Source organism: Limulus polyphemus, unplaced genomic scaffold, assembly GCF_000517525.1.
Source record: "Limulus polyphemus unplaced genomic scaffold, Limulus_polyphemus-2.1.2 Scaffold6807, whole genome shotgun sequence".
NCBI lineage: Eukaryota > Metazoa > Arthropoda > Merostomata > Xiphosura > Limulidae > Limulus > Limulus polyphemus.
In genome coordinates this window covers 35,157-42,643 of record NW_013672417.1, presented here as the reverse complement: position 1 = coordinate 42,643, position 7,487 = coordinate 35,157, and the positions used below count along the sequence as shown (strand labels likewise).

Sequence of the window (7,487 nt, the reverse complement as noted above, 5' to 3'; positions counted from 1 at the left end):
TGTGGAAAACCATCTTAAAGTTGTCCCTCCAGTTGTATTTGTTCGATGAAATGACTTTTTGTGCTTCGATATAATAATATTCAAGAGTGAATGGATGGTTACACCACAACTGTGGTTTTAACATACGAGTGAATGGATGTTTACACCACGACTGTGGTTTTAACATACGAGTGAATGGATGTTTACACCACAACTGTGGTTTTAACATACGAGTGAATGGATGTTTACACCACGACTGTGGTTTTAACATACGAGTGAATGGATGTTTACACCACGACTGTGGTTTTAACATACGAGTGAATGGATGTTTACACCACGACTGTGGTTTTAACATACGAGTGAATGGATGTTTACAGCACGACTGTTTTCAAATGCCGCGGCTATTGAGGATTCCCTCTTGTTTGTTTGTTTGTGTTCCTTTAAATCAAACACAAACTTTCACTCTATGCAGAGTGAAGATGTTCGTGGTGTAAACATCCATTCACTCGTATGTTAAACTACAGTCGTGGTGTAAACATCCATTCATTCGTATGTTAAAACCACAGTTGTGGTGTAAACATCCATTCACTCGTATGTTAAAACTACAGTCGTGGTGTAAACATCCATTCACTCGTATGTTAAAACTACAGTCGTGCTGTAAACATCCATTCACTCGTATGTTAAAACTACAGTCGTGGTGTAAACATCCATTCACTCGTATGTTAAAACCACAGTCGTGCTGTAAACATCCATTCACTCGTATGTTAAAACCACAGTCGTGCTGTAAACATCCATTCACTCGTATGTTAAAACCACAGTCGTGGTGTAAACATCCATTCACTCGTATGTTAAAACCTTATTTTAGGCAGGATTAGAGTAAATTAATCTACAAGACCTTGTAAATTGTTGTAAATCTTTCAGTTCACGTGTAGATTTTGTAATAACTAATATATATATATATATATATGTGTGTGTGTGTGTTTATATCATAAAGATAATGTTAGTAAAACAAGTAAGAAAATAATTACGGGTTTGTAAGTAGAATAAGATACTTATTGTGTGAAACTAAGTGGAAAAGTACGTGGTTTATGCCAATTTTTGTGCACTGTTTGGTTTCTTATTTCCATTATTTCAAGTGATTGTTATTAAATCCGCTTCCATTGTCTTTTATACAACTTTCCTTGTGATCTGGTGTGGTATTCATACATTCTAGGTTTATTGTATTTTAATAGAGCGTAGTAACAGTACAAGTAACACGTTAGCAACGTAGACTACTCTGTTATATTTAATTACGTGGAAGCGTAGCCTGTAATACTAAGAAACCGGGTCATAACATATACAAATAGTTCAATAACCTTTTAAGATAATATAAGATTAAGGACTGTACTTCTTCAAGTGATGTTACCTGTCTTCCTGTCAGAGAGAGAGAGAGAAGTAGTAAAAAAACAAACGTAATTTAAACATTTCGTATAAGCAAGTTCCAATAAAATCATTAAAAATCATCAGTTGTGTATTTTTCTCACCCAAGAGTTTATATTTTGTCCTTGTTTTGTTCGGTCATCTACATTGTCGTCATGTACCTCCCGATTGGAAACATCTTTGACATTCATACGTACTCTTGCTGAACTGATTCGAAGATAAGTGACACTTAGAAAAGCGTTAGGTATTACTCTTGAATGAAGGTAAATAATACAGTTTCTGTGTTGTCCCTTTTTACTATGTTCTAGGTGACTGAAAACAAGTTATATAGATAGACTACACTATACTTTACCATACTACATTACACTGTGTAACATTATATTATACTAAACTAATACTACTGTACTACACTACATTACACTATTTTATACCACATTACATTACAATATACTACAAGTGGACACGGTTTTTATCATCAGAAAAATGTTTATGTTTACCGACCAATCACTACACTTCTAAACAAAATGCGCTCCCCCACTTTAGGGCCATGATTGCGTTATAAGAGTGGAAGTCAAATCCAACTAGCCGATCAGATAAAATCAGCATAAGAATTGTCGGTGAGAGCTGTTCATTACCTATGTTTCTCCTGGTTTATCAGTTCTAAATAATAGGTCGTCACGTGCAAACAATTCATATTTTGTAGCTTTGCGCGAAAGTTACAGAAACACAAGTAAATATTTCTAAGTAGTCAGTATTATTTATCATTGGCTGTTTAGACGTTCGATCGACATCCTAGTGAGACAAAATCACTTGGTTTCTCACTTTTACGCCTGGATCGTTCACCAAGTTCTCTGTTAATTCAGTATATATTCTTCGTGGCTATTTGGCTGTCTATTCCCAGTGTCCTTGACTCAGATTAACTGGGAGTATCTACTGATGTAAAATTGTTAGAAGTAGGCGTCCACTACTGTTTTTATTCCATGTTTATACACGAGTAGAACGTGCGGATGTTCAGTTCAGTTCTGTTGAAATAATTGGACCTCCCAGTAAGCATCTTACATTTTCTCCTTACCTGTCAGATGATGTCAGTCATTTCCACTCGGTTTGCATGTGCATATCACTGCAAGTCACGCGGTAATAGGTCAGAGGTTATAAGATTTTGTTAGGTACAACGAGCTGTCGTCTCGAATCACTCGTGCAGATTCACTTTGCTAGACACACCCGATTGGTTAGTTTCCTATTTCAAATCTACTTTTTCTTTGTCGAAAGTGTTAGTCTACCAGATTCTTTGGAATATTATCAGGTCCATTTATGTTTCATCGTATTCTGAAACCTAATCCATCTCGTATGCTTTTTTATGTCGAGTAGTTTAACATGTTAAAGAGAAAATATCCATCCATAATCTTGATAACGATATGCTCAATTATTATTTTATTTTTTTATAGGACATCCGTCACATGAAATGTCTTCATGGTCCAGCTTCACTTCCATATTTGAATTTTTGGACAACAAGTACCATCAGGTGGCGCTAGAATCGCCTACAGAACCGAAGAAACTGAGGGAGGAATTTTAAGAAAAACGATGATGTAAGAGTTTTCAGTTTAGCTTAAAAGTTAAGGGCAGAAAAATTCGTGTTCTCTGCACTAACACTAATGTGGTTGTATTCTTCTAACTTTCTGTTATTCACGCAATATATATATGTTTGATGCGTTGAGAAGAAAGTCGTTTTAATGTAGTCCAATAAAATAATTCATGTTTTTACACACACCTCTTATTTCGAACCCCAATGGACAAATTAAGAGAAACGAGAAAAAACAAAACAACCTGCAAGTAAGTTGTTTTTATAACAATTGTTAAGCCTATTTAGGTTTTTCTAGTATGTCAGCATTTCACCGTAACTTATAATTATGAGAACAGTTTGTTAATTGTGACCGAATTTTTGGGCTATTTTAAATGTAGGAAATCCAGAGCTTGAGTTTGATTTAATTGTAAATCGAGATTAGTACTTGAAATCTTTAATAGAGGACCAGCATATTGTTTTTGAATGATATTTTCTTTAAATATAAACCTTACTGAACGATTAGATATATCAAAAAGTAAATGGGAAGCTCAATCTACCATTAGATTTAAAACTTGTATCTGAGTTATACCAGTTTCGGGGAATTCCACCCCTCATCATTAATCCTGAACAAGGGGAAACAATAAGACCCGGTTTCGGGGAATTCCACCCCTCATCATTAATCCTGAATAAGGGGAAACAATAAGACCCGGTTTCGGGGAATTCCACCCCTCATCATTAATCCTGAACAAGGGGAAACAATAAGACCCGGTTTCGGGGAATTCCACCCCTCATCATTAATCCTGAACAAGGGGAAACAATAAGACCCGGTTTCGGGGAATTCCACCCCTCATCATTAATCCTGAACAAGGGGAAACAATAAGACGAGGCTTCGTATAGTGGTACAGTGTGTATTACAGGTGTGGTGGTTTAAATAAAAGATCTCAAAACATCGTACATAGAATAATTAAACCGTTGCTTTTTAATTAAAAGTCTATTCTTTTTTTGTACGATATTTTAATATAATGTAAAGTTGACACTTCTCTACATAAATATCTCGCATGTTGTACTTCGTCAACGCTAAAATAAATAATGTCGTTCTCTAGACAGTTACAGAATGCCGTTCTCTAGACAGTTACAGAATGCCGTTCTCTAGACAGTTACAGAATGTCGTTCTCTACACAGTTACAGAATGTCGTTCTCTAGACAGTTACAGAATGCCATTCTCTACACAGTTACAGAATGCCGTTCTTTAGACAGTTACAGAATGCCATTCTCTAGACAGTTACAGAATGCCATTCTCTACACAGTTACAGAATGCCGTTCTTTAGACAGTTACAGAATGCCATTCTCTACACAGTTACAGAATGCCGTTCGTTTATAAGTTTTTTAGTTTTTAAAGTGCAAGAGGGATGACAGTTTTTAAAACTAAATTCTTGTGTAGGTGGATATAGTTTTAGTCTATATTAACTATCTGAACACTAGTAGTCTAGTGTAAACACTGGCTGAACATTTTGGGGGATCTGTAATATAAATAAATAGCTTATAAACTATTGATGACATTAATAGTTAATAGGCGATTAAATTAGCACTATAAAACAATAATGAATTAAATATCACAATGCCGTTATTGGTCCTGGTTGTCAAGTTATTGTCATAACGGATAATGTCTGTGGTAATAGCACCCAAATGCGTTGGGGATATCCCATCTATGAGACAAAATCCAAACGTCGATGTCAATCTAGTCAGCCGTCATGGAAAATCATAAAGAAAATCAATCAAATGAGGGTACGAAGCTGATTGCTTACACCCACAACCTACTGCCTTTCACTGTCTATAGCTAGTTGTGGGAAGACAGTTACTCTTAAATTTCTTAAAGTAAAGATGAATTGAAATAAAGCCACCCTAATATTTCTACTAATTAAACTTCCAACCTCCGGGAGTTAGAACTATACAAGAACATTTAAGGTAGGGTATATACTGCTGTTAAATATTTTATAGTCCTATTTAATATATTCTTTGTAAGGGTGACCTACTCCCTTTAATAACACAAGTTATAGTATGGGGTAAACAACGTGAGAATTATTGGTTTATCTTAAGGTAGGAGGTACGACAATAACACAGGTTATAGTATGGGGTAAATAACATGAGAACTATTGGTTTATCTTAAGGTAGGAGGTACGACAATAACACAGGTTATAGTATGGGGTAAACAACATGAGAACTATTGGTTTATCTTAAGGGAGGAGGTACGACAATAACACAAGTTATAGTATGGGGTAAACAACATGAGAACTATGAGTTTATCTTAAGGTAGGAGGTACGACAATAACACAGGTTATAGTATGGGGTAAATAACATGAGAACTATTGGTTTATCTTAAGGTATGAGGTACGACAATAACACAGGTTATAGTATGAGGTAAACAACATGAGAACTATTGGTTTATCTTAAGGTAGGGGGTACGACAATAACACAGGTTATAGTATGAGGTAAACAACATGAGAACTATTGGTTTATCTTAAGGTAGGAGGTACGACAATAACACAGGTTATAGTATGAGGTAAACAACATGAGAACTATTGGTTTATCTTAAGGTAGGAGGTACGATAATAACACATGTGATAAATGTATGATAAATATGGGAGTCTTTTAATATCGTAAACTAAATAGTGTGGAACTTTCATGTCGTTATTATAACACTTGTTATACATTTCACTACACCAGGGCCTCGTGTGGAACTACTTTTTGTATCCCTGTACACGAAATATCAATAAGATATATTTTAGTTCACGTTAACTAACACAACACCTTGTATACAAGTGAAATAAACATTGTTTGACACCATGGTAACCAAATGATTATTATACAACACCATGGTAACTGTGTGTTATTTCCCTAGTTTCAAACTAAATATATTTTAAGCTCGTTTGAGCAGAATTAGTATTTTTTGGATAATGATAACGAAGAAAACATGTGTCAGTGTCCCTAGTTTCCAGCTGAGGGGGGGGGGGTAGGATAGTTAGATAAACCTTTGGGGGGCACGGTAACAAAGTAAACATTCCATTGTCGGATATTACACACCACGATCTTCCGAGTTCGAATGTCGCTTGAAATCATTGTAACAGTGATGAAGAAGTATCAGATTATAGCAATTTGTAACTAGGAAACGTCGTGTGATTCACGTAACACCAAGCCCATTTTAATCTTAACTTTCGTTTTTCAGGAGATGCCTCTGTGGATAGTCTCTTCGTATTTCATCGCTCCACATTGTTGCCGTTTCTTTGTGGGTTACCAGAATATTTCCTGATCTGAATAATCATTGTGTGACTTCAAGAACGAGTTTAAATCGTTGTAAACATTCTTTTTTTTTTTCTCATGGTTTCAGTTTTGGTTTCTAGGTGAAAACTTGCAGATGCATGTGTGTATTTTAACAAACGTTTTACATAACTTGAATGTTGACCACAACTGGCGCACCTGCAAAGTTTGACCTTTGGTAAATCTCTCTATTATATGTGGTCCTGATGGTTTGATTTATATAATAATAGTAATAATCGAAGCATGTTAATTAGTTACATTTATTTTTATTATTTTCCGCAAGGGGGGAACTGTAACTTTTATAATGACTTTGTACAGTATTCATGTTTGATTGAATAAGTGTTTCATTACACGATCATTAGGTACTTGCCACAGCGTGTGGGAGCAACTTTCAGAAAGGGGAGCTCTGGTTTTACAGAAATTATGCGCAGAGTTGTTTGATTGGTTACAGGATATATATATTTACATGTGTAAATATAATTCCTATAGCATTTATATTTGGGTGTAAGTTTGCGTTAGCCTTGCTTGTTTCATTATATTATTAGTAATCGCACCTGTTTAAACTTCCTAAGAGATGGCGCCACAAGTCAGTTGAAGATCTTTTTAGAAGTACATGTTGGATTGTAACTAGTTTGGTACATTTATTGCTGTTACTCATTTAACTTTTCATTGTGAATGTATATGTGTAAGTTTGCGAATCCTGGTTAAAGTATGTCAAGTTAAAACATAGCCTATATACATCGGCTTCAAATGATATACAAACACTTTCGGTGTGAACAATTATTTAAAATCGAATCAGTGTTGTATAATGACGTTATTGGTTCTGGTTTTCTAACGGTTTTAAAAAGATACTTGCTTTTAGGTGAGTGCCTTATAAAGTGATAAAATACACACGTACTTCCGAATAATTTAAAAGACTTTTTAATAAGTTATTTTCCACATCAGTTAGAACCTTTGGTGACAATGAGAATTGGAAATATTAATCAAAGAAGATGCTTAATGATTAGTTCGTCTACTTTTTCCTTTTTTTGGGTGGGGGGTATTGTTTTTTCATGTAACACGTGGATGATTAGACACACAACTTGGAGACACTGACAGAGTTTGTTATTCCTGTCAAATTTGGACCATTATAGATGATTAGACACACAACTTGGAGACACTGACAGAGTTTGTTATTCCTGTCACATTTGGACCGTTATAGATGATTAGACAC

At 35.1% G+C, this 7,487-nt stretch overlaps 1 long non-coding RNA gene across 1 annotated transcript; it reads left to right on the top strand.

Moving 5' to 3' along the window:
• Positions 1-2,555: 2,555 nt before the first annotated feature.
• Positions 2,556-7,481, top strand: LOC111089622. Its single transcript, XR_002613839.1, has 3 exons — positions 2,556-2,626; positions 2,844-2,984; positions 6,183-7,481. It is a non-coding gene; the product is annotated as an uncharacterized LOC111089622 (long non-coding RNA).
• Positions 7,482-7,487: the final 6 nt, after the last annotated feature.